We start from the raw sequence: 18,536 nt of genomic DNA, 5'->3' as shown, positions 1-18,536 counted from the left end.
ACAAGTAGGCGAAGAAGGCAAAATCATGAGCCAGTTGTGGACATAACCCATTTCTAACCCAGACCTAACCAGTTTTATCCTCTAAAATATTAATCGAAACCAGGTTTAATTGACTGTTTCAATGTGGTGCCACATTACTACGTGATTCAATCCCGATAACACCCAGGATCTGGCCAACAAGTATGCGAAGAAGGCAAAATCATGAGCCAGATGCGGGCATAACCCAGGCCTAACCCAGACCTAACCGGTTTTATCCTCTATAATATTCATCGAAACCAGGTTTAATTGTCTGTTTCAGTGTGGTACCCCATTACTACGTGATTCAAACCAGAGAAAACCAAGGACCTGGCCTACAGGTATGCGGAAGAGGCAAAATCATGAGCCACATGCGGGCATAACCCAGACCTAACCCAGTCCTAACCGGTGTTACCGACTAAAATACTGACCGAATCCAGGTATAATTGACTGTTACTGTGTGGTTCCACATTACTACGTGATTCAAACCCGAAATAACCCAGGATATGGCCAACAAGTATGCGAAGATGGCAAAATCATGAGCCAGATGCGGGCATAATCCAGGCCTAACCCAGACCTAACCGGTTTTATCCTCTATAATATTCATCGAAACCAGGTTTAATTGTCTGTTTCAGTGTGGTACCCCATTACTACGTGATTCAAACCAGAGAAAACCAAGGATCTGGCCTACAGGTATGCGGAAAAGGCAAAATCATGAGCCACATGCGGGCATAACGCAGACCTGACCCAGACCTAACCGGTGTTATCCTCTAAAATACTGTCCGAATCCAGGCTTAATTGACTGTAACTGTTTGGTACCACGTTTCTACGTGATTCAAACCAGAAAAAACACAGGATCTGGCTAACAAGTAGGCGAAGAAGGCAAAATCATGAGCCAGATGCGGGCATAACCCAGACCTAACCCAGACCTAACCGGTGTTATCCTCTAAAATATTGATCGAAACCAGGTTCAATTGTCTGTTTGAGTGTGGTACCACATTACTACGTGATTCAAACCAGAGAAAACCAAGGATCTGGCCAACAAGAATGCGAAGAAGGCAAAATCATGAGCGAGATGCGGGCTTAACCCAGACCTAACCCAGACCTAACCGGTTTTATCCTCTAAAATATTGATCGAAACCAGGTTTAATTGACTGTTTCAATGTGGTGCCACATTACTACGTGATCCAAACCCGAAAAACCCAGGATCTGGCCAACAAGTATGCGGAAAAGGCAAAATCATGAGCCAGATGCGGGCATATCCCAGACCTAACCCAGATCTAACCGGTGTTACCCTGTAAAATATTGATCGAACCAGGTTTAGTAGACTGTTTCGCTGTGGTACCACATTACTACGTGTTTCAAACAGGAAAAAACCCAGGATCTGGCCAACAAGTATGCGAAGAAGGCAAAATCATGAGCGAGATGCGGGCATAACCCAGACCTAACCCAGACCTAACCGGTGTTACCGACTGAAATACTGACCGAATCTAGCTTTAATTGACTGTTACTGTGTGGCACCACATTACTACGTTGTTCAAACCCGAAAAAACCCAGGACCTGTCCAACAAGTATGCGAAGGAGGCAAAATCATGAGCCAGATGCGGGCATAACCCAGACCTAACCCAGACCTAACCGGATTTATCCTCTAAAATATTGATTGAAACCAGGTTTAATTCTCTGTTTCAGTGTGGTACCACATTACTACGTGATTCAAACCCGAAAAAACACAGGATCTGGCCAACAAGAATGCGAATTAGGCAAAATCATGACCCAGATGCGGGAATAACTCAGACCTAACCCAGACCTAATCGGTTTTATCCTCCAAAATATTGATCGAAACCAAGTTTAATGGACTGTTTCGCTGTGGTACCACATTACTACGTGATTCAAACCAGAGAAAACCAAGGATCCGGCCAACAAGTGTGCGGAAAAGGCAAAATCATGCGCCAGATGCGGGCATAACCCAGACCTAACCCAGACCTAACCGGATTTATCCTCTAAAATGTGGATCGAAACCAAGTTTAATGGACTGTTTCAGTGTGGTGCCACATTACTACGTGATTCAAACCCTAAAAAACCCAGGATCTGGCCAACATGTTTGCGAAGAGGGCAAAATCATGAGCCAGATGCGGGCATAACCCAGACCTAACCCTGACCTAACCGGTGTTATCCTCTAAAATATTGATCGAAACCAGGTTCAATTGTCTGTTTGAGTGTGGTACCACATTACTACGTGATTCAAACCAGAGAAAACCAAGGATCTGGCCAACAAGAATGCGAAGAAGGCAAAATCATGAGCGAGATGCGGGCTTAACCCAGACCTAACCCAGACCTAACCGGTTTTATCCTCTAAAATATTGATTGAAACCAGGTTTAATTGTCTGTTTCAGTGTGGTACCACATTACTACGTGATTCAAACTCGAAAAAACACAGGATCTGGCCAACAAGTATGCGAATTAGGCAAAATCATGACCCAGATGCGGGAATAACCTAGACCTAATCCACACCTAACCGGTTTTATCCTCCAAAATATTGATCGAAACCAAGTTTAATTGACTGTTTCTCTGTGGTACCACATTACTAAGTGATTCGAACCAGATAAAACCAAGGATCTGGCCAACAAGTATGCCCAGAAGGCAAAATCATGAGCCAGATGCGGGAATAACCCAGACCTAACCCAGACGTAACCGTTGTTATCCTCTAAAATATTGATCGAAACCAGGTATAGTTGACTGTTTCGCTGTCGTACCACATTACTACGTGATTCAAACCAGAGAAAACCACGGATCTGGCCTACAAGTATGCGGAAAAGGCAAAATCATGAGCCAGATGCGGGCATACCCCAGACCTAACCGCTGTTATCCTCTAAAATGTGGATCGAAACCAAGTTTAATGGACTGTTTCAGTGTGGTGCCACATTACTACGTGATTCAAACCCTAAAAAACCCAGGATCTGGCCAACAAGTTTGCGAAGAGGGCAAAATGATGAGCCTGATGCGGGCACTAACCCAGACCTAACCGGTGTTATCCTCTAAAATGTGGATCGAAACCAAGTTTAATGGACTGTTTCAGTGTGGTGCCACATTACTACGTGATTCAAACCCGAAAAAACCAAGGATCTTTCCAACAAGAATGCGAAGAATGTAAAATCATGAGTCAGATGGGGGCATAACCCAGATCTAACCCAGGCCTAACCGGTGTCACCGACTAAAATACTGACCGAATCCAGGTTTAATTCACTGTTACTTCGTCGTACCACATTACTACGTGATTCAAACCAGAAAGAACCAAGGATCTGGCCAACAAGTATGCGAAGAAGGCAAAATCATGAGCCACATGCGGGCATAACCCAGACCTGACCCAGACCTAACCGGTGTTATCCTCTAAAATACTGTCCGAATCCAGGCTTAATTGACTGTAACTGTTTGGTGCCACGTTACTACGTGATTCAAACCCGAAAAAACACAGGATCTGGCCAAGTATGCGAAGAAGGCAAAATCATGAGCCAGATGTGAACATAACCCATTTCTAACCCAGACCTAACCGGTTTTATCCTCTAAAATATTGATCGAAACCAGGTTTAAATGACTGTTTCAATGTGGTGCCACATTACTACGTGATTCAAACCAGAAAAAACCAAGGATCTGGCCAACAAGAATGCGAAGAAGGCAAAATCATGAGCGAGATGCGGGCATAACCCAGACCTAACTCAGACCTAACCGGTGTTATCCTCTGAAATATTGATCGAAACCAGGTTTAATTGTCTGTTTCAGTGTGGTACCACATTACTACGTGATTCAAACCAGAGAAAACCAAGGATCTGGCCAACAAGAATGCGGAATAGGCACAATCTTGAGCCAGATGCGGGCATGACCCAGATCTAACCCAGTCCTAACCGGTGTTACCGACTAAAATACTGACCGAATCCAGGTATAATTGACTGTTACTGTGTGGTTCCACATTACTACGTGATTCAAACCCGAAAAAACCCAGGATATGGCCAACAAGTATGCGAAGAAGGCAAAATCATGAGCCAGATGCGGGCATAACCCAGGCCTAACCCAGAGCTAACCGGTTTTATCCTCTATAATATTAATCGAAACCAGGTTTAATTGTCTGTTTCAGTGTGGTACCCCATTACTACGTGATTCAAACCAGAGAAAACCAAGGATCTGGCCCACAGGTATGCGGAAGAGGCAAAATCATGAGTCACATGTGGGCATAACCGAGACCTAACCCAGACCTAACCGGTGTTACCGACTAAAATACTTACCGAATCCAGGTATAATTGACTGTTTCTGTGTGGTTCCACATTACTACGTGATTCAAACCCGAAAAAACCCAGGATATGGCCAACAAGTATGCGAAGAAGGCAAAATCATCAGCCAGATGCGGGCATAACCCAGGCCTAACCGTTGTTGTCCTCTAAAATGTGGATCGAAACCAGGTTTAATTGACTGTTTCAGTGTGGTACCCCATTACTCCGTGATTCAAACCAGAGAAAACCAAGGATCTGGCCAACAAGAATGCGGACAAGGCAAAATCATGAGCCAGATGCGGGTATAACCCAGACGTAACCCAGACCGATGCGGTGTTACCGACTAAAATACTGACCGAATCCAGGTATAATTGACTGTTACTGTTTGGTTCCACATTACTACGTGATTCAAACCCGAAAAAACCCAGGATATGGCCAACAAGTATGCGAAGAAGGCAAAATCATCAGCCAGATGCGGGCATAACCCAGGCCTAGTTCAGACCTAACCGGTTTTATCCTCTAAAATATTCATCGAAACCAGGTTTAATTGTCTGTTTCAGTGTGGTACCACATTTCTCCGTGATTCAAACCCGAAAAAACACAGGATCTGGCCAACAAGTACGCGAATTAGGCAAAGTCATGACACAGATGCGGGAATAACCTAGACCTAACCCAAACCTAACCGGTTTTATCCTAGAAAATATTGATCGAAACCAAGTTTAATGGACTGTTTCGCTGTGGTACCACATTACAACGTGATTCAAACCAGAGAAAACCAAGGATCTGGCCAACAAGTATGCGCAGAAGGCAAAATCATGAGCCAGATGCGGGCATAACCCAGACCTAACCCAGACCTAACCAGTTTTATCCTCTAAAATATTAATCGAAACCAGGTTTAATTGACTGTTTCAATGTGGTGCCACATCACTATGTGATTCAAACCCGAAAACACCCAGGATCTGGCCAACAAGTATGCGAAGATGGCAAAATCATGAGCCAGATGCGGGCATAACCCAGGCCTAATCCACACCTAACCGGTTTTATCCTCCAAAATATTGATCGAAACCAAGTTTAATTGACTGTTTCTCTGTGGTACCACATTACTAAGTGATTCAAACCAGATAAAACCAAGGATCTGGCCAACAAGTATGCCCAGAAGGCAAAATCATGAGCCAGATGCGGGAATAACCCAGACCTAACCCAGACGTAACCGTTGTTATCCTCTAAAATATTGATCGAAACCAGGTATAGTTGACTGTTTCGCTGTCGTACCACATTACTACGTGATTCAAACCAGAGAAAACCACGGATCTGGCCTACAAGTATGCGGAAAAGGCAAAATCATGAGCCAGATGCGGGCATACCCCAGACCTAACCGCTGTTATCCTCTAAAATGTGGATCGAAACCAAGTTTAATGGACTGTTTCAGTGTGGTGCCACATTACTACGTGATTCAAACCCTAAAAAACCCAGGATCTGGCCAACAAGTTTGCGAAGAGGGCAAAATGATGAGCCTGATGCGGGCACTAACCCAGACCTAACCGGTGTTATCCTCTAAAATGTGGATCGAAACCAAGTTTAATGGACTGTTTCAGTGTGGTGCCACATTACTACGTGATTCAAACCCGAAAAAACCAAGGATCTTTCCAACAAGAATGCGAAGAATGTAAAATCATGAGTCAGATGGGGGCATAACCCAGATCTAACCCAGGCCTAACCGGTGTCACCGACTAAAATACTGACCGAATCCAGGTTTAATTCACTGTTACTTCGTCGTACCACATTACTACGTGATTCAAACCAGAAAGAACCAAGGATCTGGCCAACAAGTATGCGAAGAAGGCAAAATCATGAGCCACATGCGGGCATAACCCAGACCTGACCCAGACCTAACCGGTGTTATCCTCTAAAATACTGTCCGAATCCAGGCTTAATTGACTGTAACTGTTTGGTGCCACGTTACTACGTGATTCAAACCCGAAAAAACACAGGATCTGGCCAAGTATGCGAAGAAGGCAAAATCATGAGCCAGATGTGAACATAACCCATTTCTAACCCAGACCTAACCGGTTTTATCCTCTAAAATATTGATCGAAACCAGGTTTAAATGACTGTTTCAATGTGGTGCCACATTACTACGTGATTCAAACCAGAAAAAACCAAGGATCTGGCCAACAAGAATGCGAAGAAGGCAAAATCATGAGCGAGATGCGGGCATAACCCAGACCTAACTCAGACCTAACCGGTGTTATCCTCTGAAATATTGATCGAAACCAGGTTTAATTGTCTGTTTCAGTGTGGTACCACATTACTACGTGATTCAAACCAGAGAAAACCAAGGATCTGGCCAACAAGAATGCGGAATAGGCACAATCTTGAGCCAGATGCGGGCATGACCCAGATCTAACCCAGTCCTAACCGGTGTTACCGACTAAAATACTGACCGAATCCAGGTATAATTGACTGTTACTGTGTGGTTCCACATTACTACGTGATTCAAACCCGAAAAAACCCAGGATATGGCCAACAAGTATGCGAAGAAGGCAAAATCATGAGCCAGATGCGGGCATAACCCAGGCCTAGTTCAGACCTAACCGGTTTTATCCTCTAAAGTATTCATCGAAACCAGGTTTAATTGTCTGTTTCAGTGTGGTACCACATTTCTCCGTGATTCAAACCCGAAAAAACACAGGATCTGGCCAACAAGTACGCGAATTAGGCAAAGTCATGACACAGATGCGGGAATAACCTAGACCTAACCCAAACCTAACCGGTTTTATCCTAGAAAATATTGATCGAAACCAAGTTTAATGGACTGTTTCGCTGTGGTACCACATTACAACGTGATTCAAACCAGAGAAAACCAAGGATCTGGCCAACAAGTATGCGCAGAAGGCAAAATCATGAGCCAGATGCGGGCATAACCCAGACCTAACCCAGACCTAACCAGTTTTATCCTCTAAAATATTAATCGAAACCAGGTTTAATTGACTGTTTCAATGTGGTGCCACATCACTATGTGATTCAAACCCGAAAACACCCAGGATCTGGCCAACAAGTATGCGAAGATGGCAAAATCATGAGCCAGATGCGGGCATAACCCAGGCCTAACCCAGACCTAACCGGTTTTATCCTCTATAATATTCATCGAAACCAGGTTTAATTGTCTGTTTCAGTGTGGTACCCCATTACTACGTGATTCAAACCAGAGAAAACCAAGGATCTGGCCCACAGGTATGCGGAAGAGGCAAAATCATGAGCCACATGTGGGCATAACCGAGACCTAACCCAGTCCTAACCGGTGTTACCGACTAAAATACTTACCGAATCCAGGTATAATTGACTGTTACTGTGTGGTTCCACATTACTACGTGATTCAAACCCGAAAAAACCCAGGATATGGCCAACAAGTATGCGAAGAAGGCAAAATCATGAGCCAGATGCGGGCATAACCCAGGCCTAACCCAGACCTAACCGGTTTTATCCTCTATAATATTCATCGAAACCAGGTTTAACAGTCTGTTTCAGTGCGGTACCCCATTACTACGTGATTCAAACCAGAGAAAACCAAGGATCTGGCCTACAGGTATGCGGAAAAGGCAAAATCATGAGCCACATGCGGGCATAACCCAGACCTGACCCAGACCTAACCGGTGTTATCCTCTAAAATACTGTCCGAATCCAGGCTTAATTGACTGTAACTGTTTGGTACCACGTTTCCACGTGATTCAAACCCGAAAAAATCCAGGATCTGGCCAACAAATTTGCGAAGAAGGCAAAATCATGAGCCAGATGCGGGCATAACCCAGACCTAACCCAGACCTAACCGGTGTTATCCTCTAAAATATTGATCGAAACCAGGTTCAATTGTCTGTTTCAGTGTGGTGCCACATTACTACGTGATTCAAACCAGAGAAAACCAAGGATCTGGCCAACAAGAATGCGAAGAAGGCAAAATCATGAGCGAGATGCGGGCATAACCCAGACCTAACCCAGACCTAACCGGTTTTATCCTCTATAATATTCATCGAAACCAGGTTTAATTGACTGTGTCAGTGTGGTACCCCATTACTACGTGATTCAAACCAGAGAAAACCAAGGATCTGGCCAACAAGTATGCGGAAAAGGCAAAATCATGAGGCAGATGCGGGCATTACCCAGACCTAACCCAGACCTAACCGGTGTTACCGACTAAAATGCTGGCCGAATCCAGGTTTAATTGACTGTTACTGTGTGGTACCACATTACTACATGATTCAAATCCGAAAAAACCCATAATCAGGCCAACAAGTATGCGAAGAAGGCAAAATCATGCGCCAGATGCGGGCATAACCCAGACCTAACCGTTGTTATCCTCTAAAATGTGGATCGAATCCAGGTTTAATTGACTGTTTCAGTGTGGTACCCCATTACTCCGTGATTCAAACCAGAGAAAACCAAGGATCTGGCCAACAAGAATGCGGACAAGGCAAAATCATGAGCCAGATGCGGGCATAACCCAGACCTAACCCAGACCTAACCGGTGTTATCCTCTAAAATATTGATCGAAACCAGGTTCAATTGTCTGTTTCAGTGTGGTACCACATCACTACGTTATTCAAACCCGAAAAAACCCAGGACCTGTCCAACAAGTATGCGAAGGGGGCAAAATCATGAGCCAGATGCGGGCATAACCCAGACCTAACCCAGACCTAACCAGTTTTATCCTCTAAAATATTAATCGAAACCAGGTTTAATTGACTGTTTCAATGTGGTGCCACATTACTATGTGATTCAAACCCGAAAACACCCAGGATCTGGCCAACAAGTATGCGAAGATGGCAAAATCATGAGCCAGATGCGGGCATAACCCAGGCCTAACCCAGACCTAACCGGTTTTATCCTCTATAATATTCATCGAAACCAGGTTTAATTGTCTGTTTCAGTGTGGTACCCCATTACTACGTGATTCAAACCAGAGAAAACCAAGGATCTGGCCCACAGGTATGCGGAAGAGGCAAAATCATGAGCCACATGTGGGCATAACCGAGACCTAACCCAGTCCTAACCGGTGTTACCGACTAAAATACTTACCGAATCCAGGTATAATTGACTGTTACTGTGTGGTTCCACATTACTACGTGATTCAAACCCGAAAAAACCCAGGATATGGCCAACAAGTATGCGAAGAAGGCAAAATCATCAGCCAGATGCGGGCATAACCCAGGCCTAGTCCAGACCTAACCGGTTTTATCCTCTAAAATATTCATCGAAACCAGGTTTAATTGTCTGTTTCAGTGTGGTACCACATTTCTCCGTGATTCAAACCCGAAAAAACACAGGATCTGGCCAACAAGTACGCGAATTAGGCAAAGTCATGACACAGATGCGGGAATAACCTAGACCTAACCCAAACCTAACCGGTTTTATCCTAGAAAATATTGATCGAAACCAAGTTTAATGGACTGTTTCGCTGTGGTACCACATTACAACGTGATTCAAACCAGAGAAAACCAAGGATCTGGCCAACAAGTATGCGCAGAAGGCAAAATCATGAGCCAGATGCGGGCATAACCCAGACCTAACCAAGACCTAACCAGTTTTATCCTCTAAAATATTAATCGAAACCAGGTTTAATTGACTGTTTCAATGTGGTGCCACATTACTATGTGATTCAAACCCGAAAACACCCAGGATCTGGCCAACAAGTATGCGAAGATGGCAAAATCATGAGCCAGATGCGGGCATAACCCAGGCCTAACCCAGACCTAACCGGTTTTATCCTAGAAAATATTGATCGAAACCAAGTTTAATGGACTGTTTCGCTGTGGTACCACATTACAACGTGATTCAAACCAGAGAAAACCAAGGATCTGGCCAACAAGTATGCGCAGAAGGCAAAATCATGAGCCAGATGCGGGCATAACCCAGACCTAACCCAGACCTAACCGGATTTATCCTCTAAAATATTGATCGAAACCAGGTTTAAATGACTGTTTCAATGTGGTGCCACATTACTACGTGATTCAAACCATAAAAAACCAAGGATCTGGCCAACAAGAATGCGAAGAAGGCAAAATCATGAGCGAGATGCGGGCATAACCCAGACCTAACTCAGACCTAACCGGTGTTACCGACTAAAATACTGACCGAATCCAGGTATAATTGACTGTTACTGTGTGGTTCCACATTACTACGTGATTCAAACCCGAAAAAACACAGGATCTGGCCAACAAGTACGCGAATTAGGCAAAGTCATGACACAGATGCGGGAATAACCTAGACCTAACCCAAACCTAACCGGTTTTATCCTAGAAAATATTGATCGAAACCAAGTTTAATGGACTGTTTCGCTGTGGTACCACATTACAACGTGATTCAAACCAGAGAAAACCAAGGATCTGGCCAACAAGTATGCGCAGAAGGCAAAATCATGAGCCAGATGCGGGCATAACCCAGACCTAACCCAGACCTAACCAGTTTTATCCTCTAAAATATTAATCGAAACCAGGTTTAATTGACTGTTTCAATGTGGTGCCACATTACTATGTGATTCAAACCCGAAAACACCCAGGATCTGGCCAACAAGTATGCGAAGATGGCAAAATCATGAGCCAGATGCGGGCATAACCCAGGCCTAACCCAGACCTAACCGGTTTTATCCTCTATAATATTCATCGAAACCAGGTTTAATTGTCTGTTTCAGTGTGGTACCCCATTACTACGTGATTCAAACCAGAGAAAACCAAGGATCTGGCCCACAGGTATGCGGAAGAGGCAAAATCATGAGCCACATGTGGGCATAACCGAGACCTAACCCAGTCCTAACCGGTGTTACCGACTAAAATACTTACCGAATCCAGGTATAATTGACTGTTACTGTGTGGTTCCACATTACTACGTGATTCAAACCCGAAAAAACCCAGGATATGGCCAACAAGTATGCGAAGAAGGCAAAATCATGAGCCAGATGCGGGCATAACCCAGGCCTAACCCAGACCTAACCGGTTTTATCCTCTATAATATTCATCGAAACCAGGTTTAACTGTCTGTTTCTGTGCGGTACCCCATTACTACGTGATTCAAACCAGAGAAAACCAAGGATCTGGCCTACAGGTATGCGGAAAAGGCAAAATCATGAGCCACATGCGGGCATAACCCAGACCTGACCCAGACCTAACCGGTGTTATCCTCTAAAATACTGTCCGAATCCAGGCTTAATTGACTGTAACTGTTTGGTACCACGTTTCCACGTGATTCAAACCCGAAAAAATCCAGGATCTGGCCAACAAATTTGCGAAGAAGGCAAAATCATGAGCCAGATGCGGGCATAACCCAGACCTAACCCAGACCTAACCGGTGTTATCCTCTAAAATATTGATCGAAACCAGGTTCAATTGTCTGTTTCAGTGTGGTGCCACATTACTACGTGATTCAAACCAGAGAAAACCAAGGATCTGGCCAACAAGAATGCGAAGAAGGCAAAATCATGAGCGAGATGCGGGCATAACCCAGACCTAACCCAGACCTAACCGGTTTTATCCTCTATAATATTCATCGAAACCAGGTTTAATTGACTGTGTCAGTGTGGTACCCCATTACTACGTGATTCAAACCAGAGAAAACCAAGGATCTGGCCAACAAGTATGCGGAAACGGCAAAATCATGAGGCAGATGCGGGCATTACCCAGACCTAACCCAGACCTAACCGGTGTTACCGACTAAAATGCTGGCCGAATCCAGGTTTAATTGACTGTTACTGTGTGGTACCACATTACTACATGATTCAAATCCGAAAAAACCCATAATCAGGCCAACAAGTATGCGAAGAAGGCAAAATCATGCGCCAGATGCGGGCATAACCCAGACCTAACCGTTGTTATCCTCTAAAATGTGGATCGAATCCAGGTTTAATTGACTGTTTCAGTCTGGTACCCCATTACTCCGTGATTCAAACCAGAGAAAACCAAGGATCTGGCCTACAAGCATGCGAAGAAGGCAAAATCATGAGCCAGATGCGGGCATAACCCAGACCTAACCCTGACCTAACCGGTTTTATCCTCTAAAATATTGATTGAAACCAGGTTTAATTGGCTGTTTCAGTGTGGTACCACATTACTACGTGATTCAAACTCGAAAAAACACAGGATCTGGCCAACAAGTATGCGAATTAGGCAAAATCATGGCCCAGATGCGGGAATAACCTAGACCTAACCCAGACCTAACCGGTTTTATCCTCCAAAATATCGATCGAAACCAAGTTTAATGGACTGTTTCTCTGTGGTACCACATTACTACGTGATTTAAACCAGATAAAACCAAGGATCTGGCCAACAAGTATGCCAAGAAGGCAAAATCATGAGCCAGATGCGGGAATAACCCAGACCTAACCCAGACGTAACCGTTGTTATCCTCTAAAATATTGATCGAAGCCAGGTATAGTTGACTGCTTCGCTGTGGTACCACATTACTACGTGATTCAAACCAGAGAAAACCACGGATCTGGCCTACAAGTATGCGGAAAAGGTAAAATCATGAGCCAGATGCGGGCATAACCCAGGCCTAACCCAGACCTAACCGGTTTTATCCTCTATAATATTCATCGAAACCAGGTTTAATTGTCTGTTTCAGTGTGGTACCCCATTACTACGTGATTCAAACCATAAAAAACCACGGATCTGGCCTACAAGCATGCGAAGAAGGCAAAATCATGAGCCAGATGCGGGCATACCCCAGACCTAACCCAGGCCTAACCGGTGTTACCGACTAAAATACTGACCGAATCCAGGCTTAATTGACTGTAACTGTTTGGTACCACGTTACTACGTGATTCAAACCCGAAAAAACACAGGATCTGGCCAAGTATGCGAAGAAGGCAAAATCATGAGCCAGATGTGAACATAGCCCATTTCTAACCCAGACCTAACCGGATTTATCCTCTAAAATATTGATCGAAACCAGGTTTAAATGACTGTTTCAATGTGGTGCCACATTACTACGTGATTCAAACCATAAAAAACCAAGGATCTGGCCAACAAGAATGCGAAGAAGGCAAAATCATGAGCGAGATGCGGGCATAACCCAGACCTAACTCAGACCTAACCGGTGTTACCGACTAAAATACTGACCGAATCCAGGTATAATTGACTGTTACTGTGTGGTTCCACATTACTACGTGATTCAAACCCGAAAAAACCCAGGATATGGCCAACAAGTATGCGAAGAAGGCAAAATCATCAGCCAGATGCGGGCATAACCCAGGCCAATCCAGACCTAACCGGTTTTATCCTCTAAAATATTCATCGAAACCAGGTTTAATTGTCTGTTTCAGTGTGGTACCACATTTCTCCGTGAATCAAACCCGAAAAAACACAGGATCTGGCCAACAAGTACGCGAATTAGGCAAAGTCATGACACAGATGCGGGAATAACCTAGACCTAACCCAAACCTAACCGGTTTTATCCTAGAAAATATTGATCGAAACCAAGTTTAATGGACTGTTTCGCTGTGGTACCACATTACAACGTGATTCAAACCAGAGAAAACCAAGGATCTGGCCAACAAGTATGCGCAGAAGGCAAAATCATGAGCCAGATGCGGGCATAACCCAGACTTAACCCAGACCTAACCAGTTTTATCCTCTAAAATATTAATCGAAACCAGGTTTAATTGACTGTTTCAATGTGGTGCCACATTACTATGTGATTCAAACCCGAAAACACCCAGGATCTGGCCAACAAGTATGCGAAGATGGCAAAATCATGAGCCAGATGCGGGCATAACCCAGGCCTAACCCAGACCTAACCGGTTTTATCCTCTATAATATTCATCGAAACCAGGTTTAATTGTCTGTTTCAGTGTGGTACCCCCATTACTACGTGATTCAAACCAGAGAAAACCAAGGATCTGGCCCACAGGTATGCGGAAGAGGCAAAATCATGAGCCACATGTGGGCCTAACCGAGACCTAACCCAGTCCTAACCTGTGTTACCGACTAAAATACTTACCGAATCCAGGTATAATTGACTGTTACTGTGTGGTTCCACATTACTACGTGATTCAAACCCGAAAAAACCCAGGATATGGCCAACAAGTATGCGAAGAAGGCAAAATCATGAGCCAGATGCGGGCATAACCCAGGCCTAACCCAGACCTAACCGGTTTTATCCTCTATAATATTCATCGAAACCAGGTTTAACTGTCTGTTTCAGTGCGGTACCCCATTACTACGTGATTCACACCAGAGAAAACCAAGGATCTGGCCTACAGGTATGCGGAAAAGGCAAAATCATGAGCCACATGCGGGCATAACCCAGACCTGACCCAGACCTAACCGGTGTTATCCTCTAAAATACTGTCCGAATCCAGGCTTAATTGACTGTAACTGTTTGGTACCACGTTTCCACGTGATTCAAACCCGAAAAAATCCAGGATCTGGCCAACAAATTTGCGAAGAAGGCAAAATCATGAGCCAGATGCGGGCATAACCCAGACCTAACCCAGGCCTAACCGGTGGTATCCTCTAAAATATTGATCGAAACCAGGTTCAATTGTCTGTTTCAGTGTGGTGCCACATTACTACGTGATTCAAACCAGAGAAAACCAAGGATCTGGCCAACAAGAATGCGGAATAGTCAAAATCGTGAGCCAGATGCGGGAATAACCCAGACCTAACCCAGACGTAACCGTTGTTATCCTCTAAAATATTGATTGAAACCAGGTATAGTTGACTGCTTCGCTGTGGTACCACATTACTACGTGTTTCAAACCAGAGAAAACCACGGATCTGGCCTACAAGTATGCGGAAAAGGCAAAATCATGAGCCAGATGCGGGCATAACCCAGGCCTAACCCAGTCCTAACCGGTTTTATCCTCTATAATATTCATCGAAACCAGGTTTAATTGTCTGTTTCAGTGTGGTACCCCATTACTACGTGATTCACACCATAAAAAACCACGGATCTGGCCTACAAGTATGCGAAGAAGGCAAAATCATGAGCCAGATGCGGGCATACCCCAGACCTAACCCAGGCCTAACCGGTGTTACCGACTAAAATACTGACCGAATCCAGGCTTAATTGACTAACTGTTTGGTACCACGTTACTACGTGATTCAAACCCGAAAAAACACAGGATCTGGCCAAGTATGCGAAGAAGGCAAAATCATGAGCCAGATGTGAACATAGCCCATTTCTAACCCAGACCTAACCGGATTTATCCTCTAAAATATTGATCGAAACCAGGTTTAAATGACTGTTTCAATGTGGTGCCACATTACTACGTGATTCGAACCATAAAAAACCAAGGATCTGGCCAACAAGAATGCGAAGAAGGCAAAATAATGAGCGAGATGCGGGCATAACCCAGACTTAACTCAGACCTAACCGGTGTTATCCTCTGAAATATTGATCGAAACCAGGTTTAATTGACTGTAACTGTTTGGTACCACGTTACTACGTGTTTCAAACCCGAAAAAACACAGGATCTGGCTAACAAGTAGGCGAAGAAGGCAAAATCATGAGCCAGTTGTGGACATAACCCATTTCTAACCCAGACCTAACCAGTTTTATCCTCTAAAATATTAATCGAAACCAGGTTTAATTGACTGTTTCAATGTGGTGCCACATTACTACGTGATTCAATCCCGAAAACACCCAGGATCTGGCCATGAAGTATGCGGAAAAGGCAAAATCATGAGCCAGATGCGGGCATAACTCAGACCTAACCCTGACCTAACCGGTTTTATCCTCTATAATATTCATCGAAACCAGGTTTAATTGTCTGTTTCAGTGTGGTACCCCATTACTACGTGATTCAAACCATAAAAAACCACGGATCTGGCCTACAAGTATGCGGAAAAGGCAAAATCATGAGCCAGATGCGGGCATAACCCAGGCCTAACCCAGACCTAACCGGTTTTATCCTCTATAATATTCATCGAAACCAGGTTTAATTGTCTGTTTCAGTGTGGTACCCCATTACTACGTGATTCAAACCATAAAAAACCACGGATCTGGCCTACAAGTATGCGAAGAAAGCAAAATCATGAGCCAGATGCGGGCATACCCCAGACCTAACCCAGGCCTAACCGGTGTTACCGACTAAAATACTGACCGAATCCAGGTATAATTGACTGTTACTGTGTGGTTCCACATTACTACGTGATTCAAACACGAAATAACCCAGGATATGGCCAACAAGTATGCGAAGGAGGCAAAATCATGATCCAGATGCGGGCATAACCCAGGCCTAACCCAGACCTAACCGGTTTTATCCTCTATAATATTCTTCGAAACCAGGTTTAATTGTCTGTTTCAGTGTGGTACCCCATTACTACGTGATTCAAACCAGAGAAAACCAAGGATCTGGCCAACAAGAATGCGAAGAAGGCAAAATCATGAGCGAGATGCGGGCTTAACCCAGACCTAATCGAGACCTAACCGGTTTTATCCTCTAAAATATTGATCGAAACCAGGTTTAATTGACTGTTTCAATGTGGTGCCACATGACTACGTGATTCAAACCCGAAAAAACCCAGGATCTGGCCAACAAGTATGCGGAAAAGGCAAAATCATGAGCCAGATGCGGGCATAACCCAGACCAAACCCAGATCTAACCGGTGTTACCCAGTAAAATATTGATCGAACCAGGTTTAGTAGACTGTTTCGCTGTGGTACCACATTACTACGTGATTCAAACCCGAAAAAACACAGGATATGGCCCACAAGTTTGCGGAAAAGGCAAAATCATGAGCCAGATGCGGGCATAACCCAGACCTAACCCAGATCTAACCGGTGTTACCCTGTAAAATATTGATCGAACCAGGTTTAGTAGACTGTTTCGCTGTGGTACCACATTACTACGTGTTTCAAACAGGAAAAAACCCAGGATCTGGCCAACAAGTATGCGAAGAAGGCAAAATCATGAGCGAGATGCGGGTATAACCCAGACCTAACCGGTGTTACCGACTGAAATACTGACCGAATCTAGCTTTAATTGACTGTTACTGTGTGGCAACACATTACTACGTTGTTCAAACCCGAAAAAACCCAGGACCTGTCCAACAAGTATGCGAAGGAGGCAAAATCATGAGCCAGATGCGGGCATAACCCAGACCTAACCCAGACCTAACCGGTTTTATCCTCTATAATATTGATTGAAACCAGGTTTAATTGTCTGTTTCAGTGTGGTACCACATTACTACGTGATTCAAACCCGAAAAAACACAGGATCTGGCCAACAAGAATGCGAATTAGGCAAAATCATGACCCAGATGCGGGAATAACCTAGACCTAACCCAGACCTAATCGGTTTTATCCTCCAAAATATTGATCGAAACCAAGTTTAATGGAGTGTTTCGCTGTGGTACCACATTACTACGTGATTCAAACCAGAGAAAACCAAGGATCTGGCCAACAAGTATGCGGAAAAGGCAAAATCATGCGCCAGATGCGGGCATACCCCAGACCTAACCGTTGTTATCCTCTGAAATGTGGATCGAAACCAAGTTTAATGGACTGTTTCAGAGTGGTGCCACATTACTACGTGATTCAAACCCTAAAAAACCCAGGATCTGGCCAACAAGGTTGCGAAGAGGGCAAAATCATGAGCCAGATGCGGGCATAACCCAGACCTAACCCTGACCTAACCGGTTTTATCCTCTAAAATATTGATTGAAACCAGGTTTAATTGTCTGTTTCAGTGTGGTACCACATTACTACGTGATTCAAACTCGAAAAAACACAGGATCTGGCCAACAAGTATGCGAATTAGGCAAAATCATGACCCAGATGCGGGAATAACCTAGACCTAACCCAGACCTAACCGGTTTTATCCTCCAAAATATTGATCGAAACCAAGTTTAATTGACTGTTTCTCTGTGGTACCACATTACTAAGTGATTCAAACCAGATAAAACCAAGGATCTTGCCAACAAGTATGCCCAGAAGGCAAAATCATGAGCCAGATGCGGGAATAACCCAGACCTAACCCAGACGTAACCGTTGTTATCCTCTAAAATATTGATCGAATCCAGGTATAGTTGACTGTTTCGCTGTGGTACCACATTACTACGTGATTCAAACCAGAGAAAACCACGGATCCGGCCTACAAGTATGCGGAAAAGGCAAAATCATGAGCCAGATGCGGGCATACCCTAGACCTAACCGTTGTTATCCTCTAAAATGAGGATCGAAACCGAGTTTAATGGACTGTTTCAGTGTGGTGCCACATTACTACGTGATTCAAACCCTAAAAAACCCAGGATCTGGCCAACAAGT

Source organism: Colletes latitarsis, unplaced genomic scaffold (assembly GCF_051014445.1).
Source record: "Colletes latitarsis isolate SP2378_abdomen unplaced genomic scaffold, iyColLati1 scaffold0028, whole genome shotgun sequence".
NCBI lineage: Eukaryota > Metazoa > Arthropoda > Insecta > Hymenoptera > Colletidae > Colletes > Colletes latitarsis.
Note: the sequence above shows the minus strand (reverse complement) of the source record.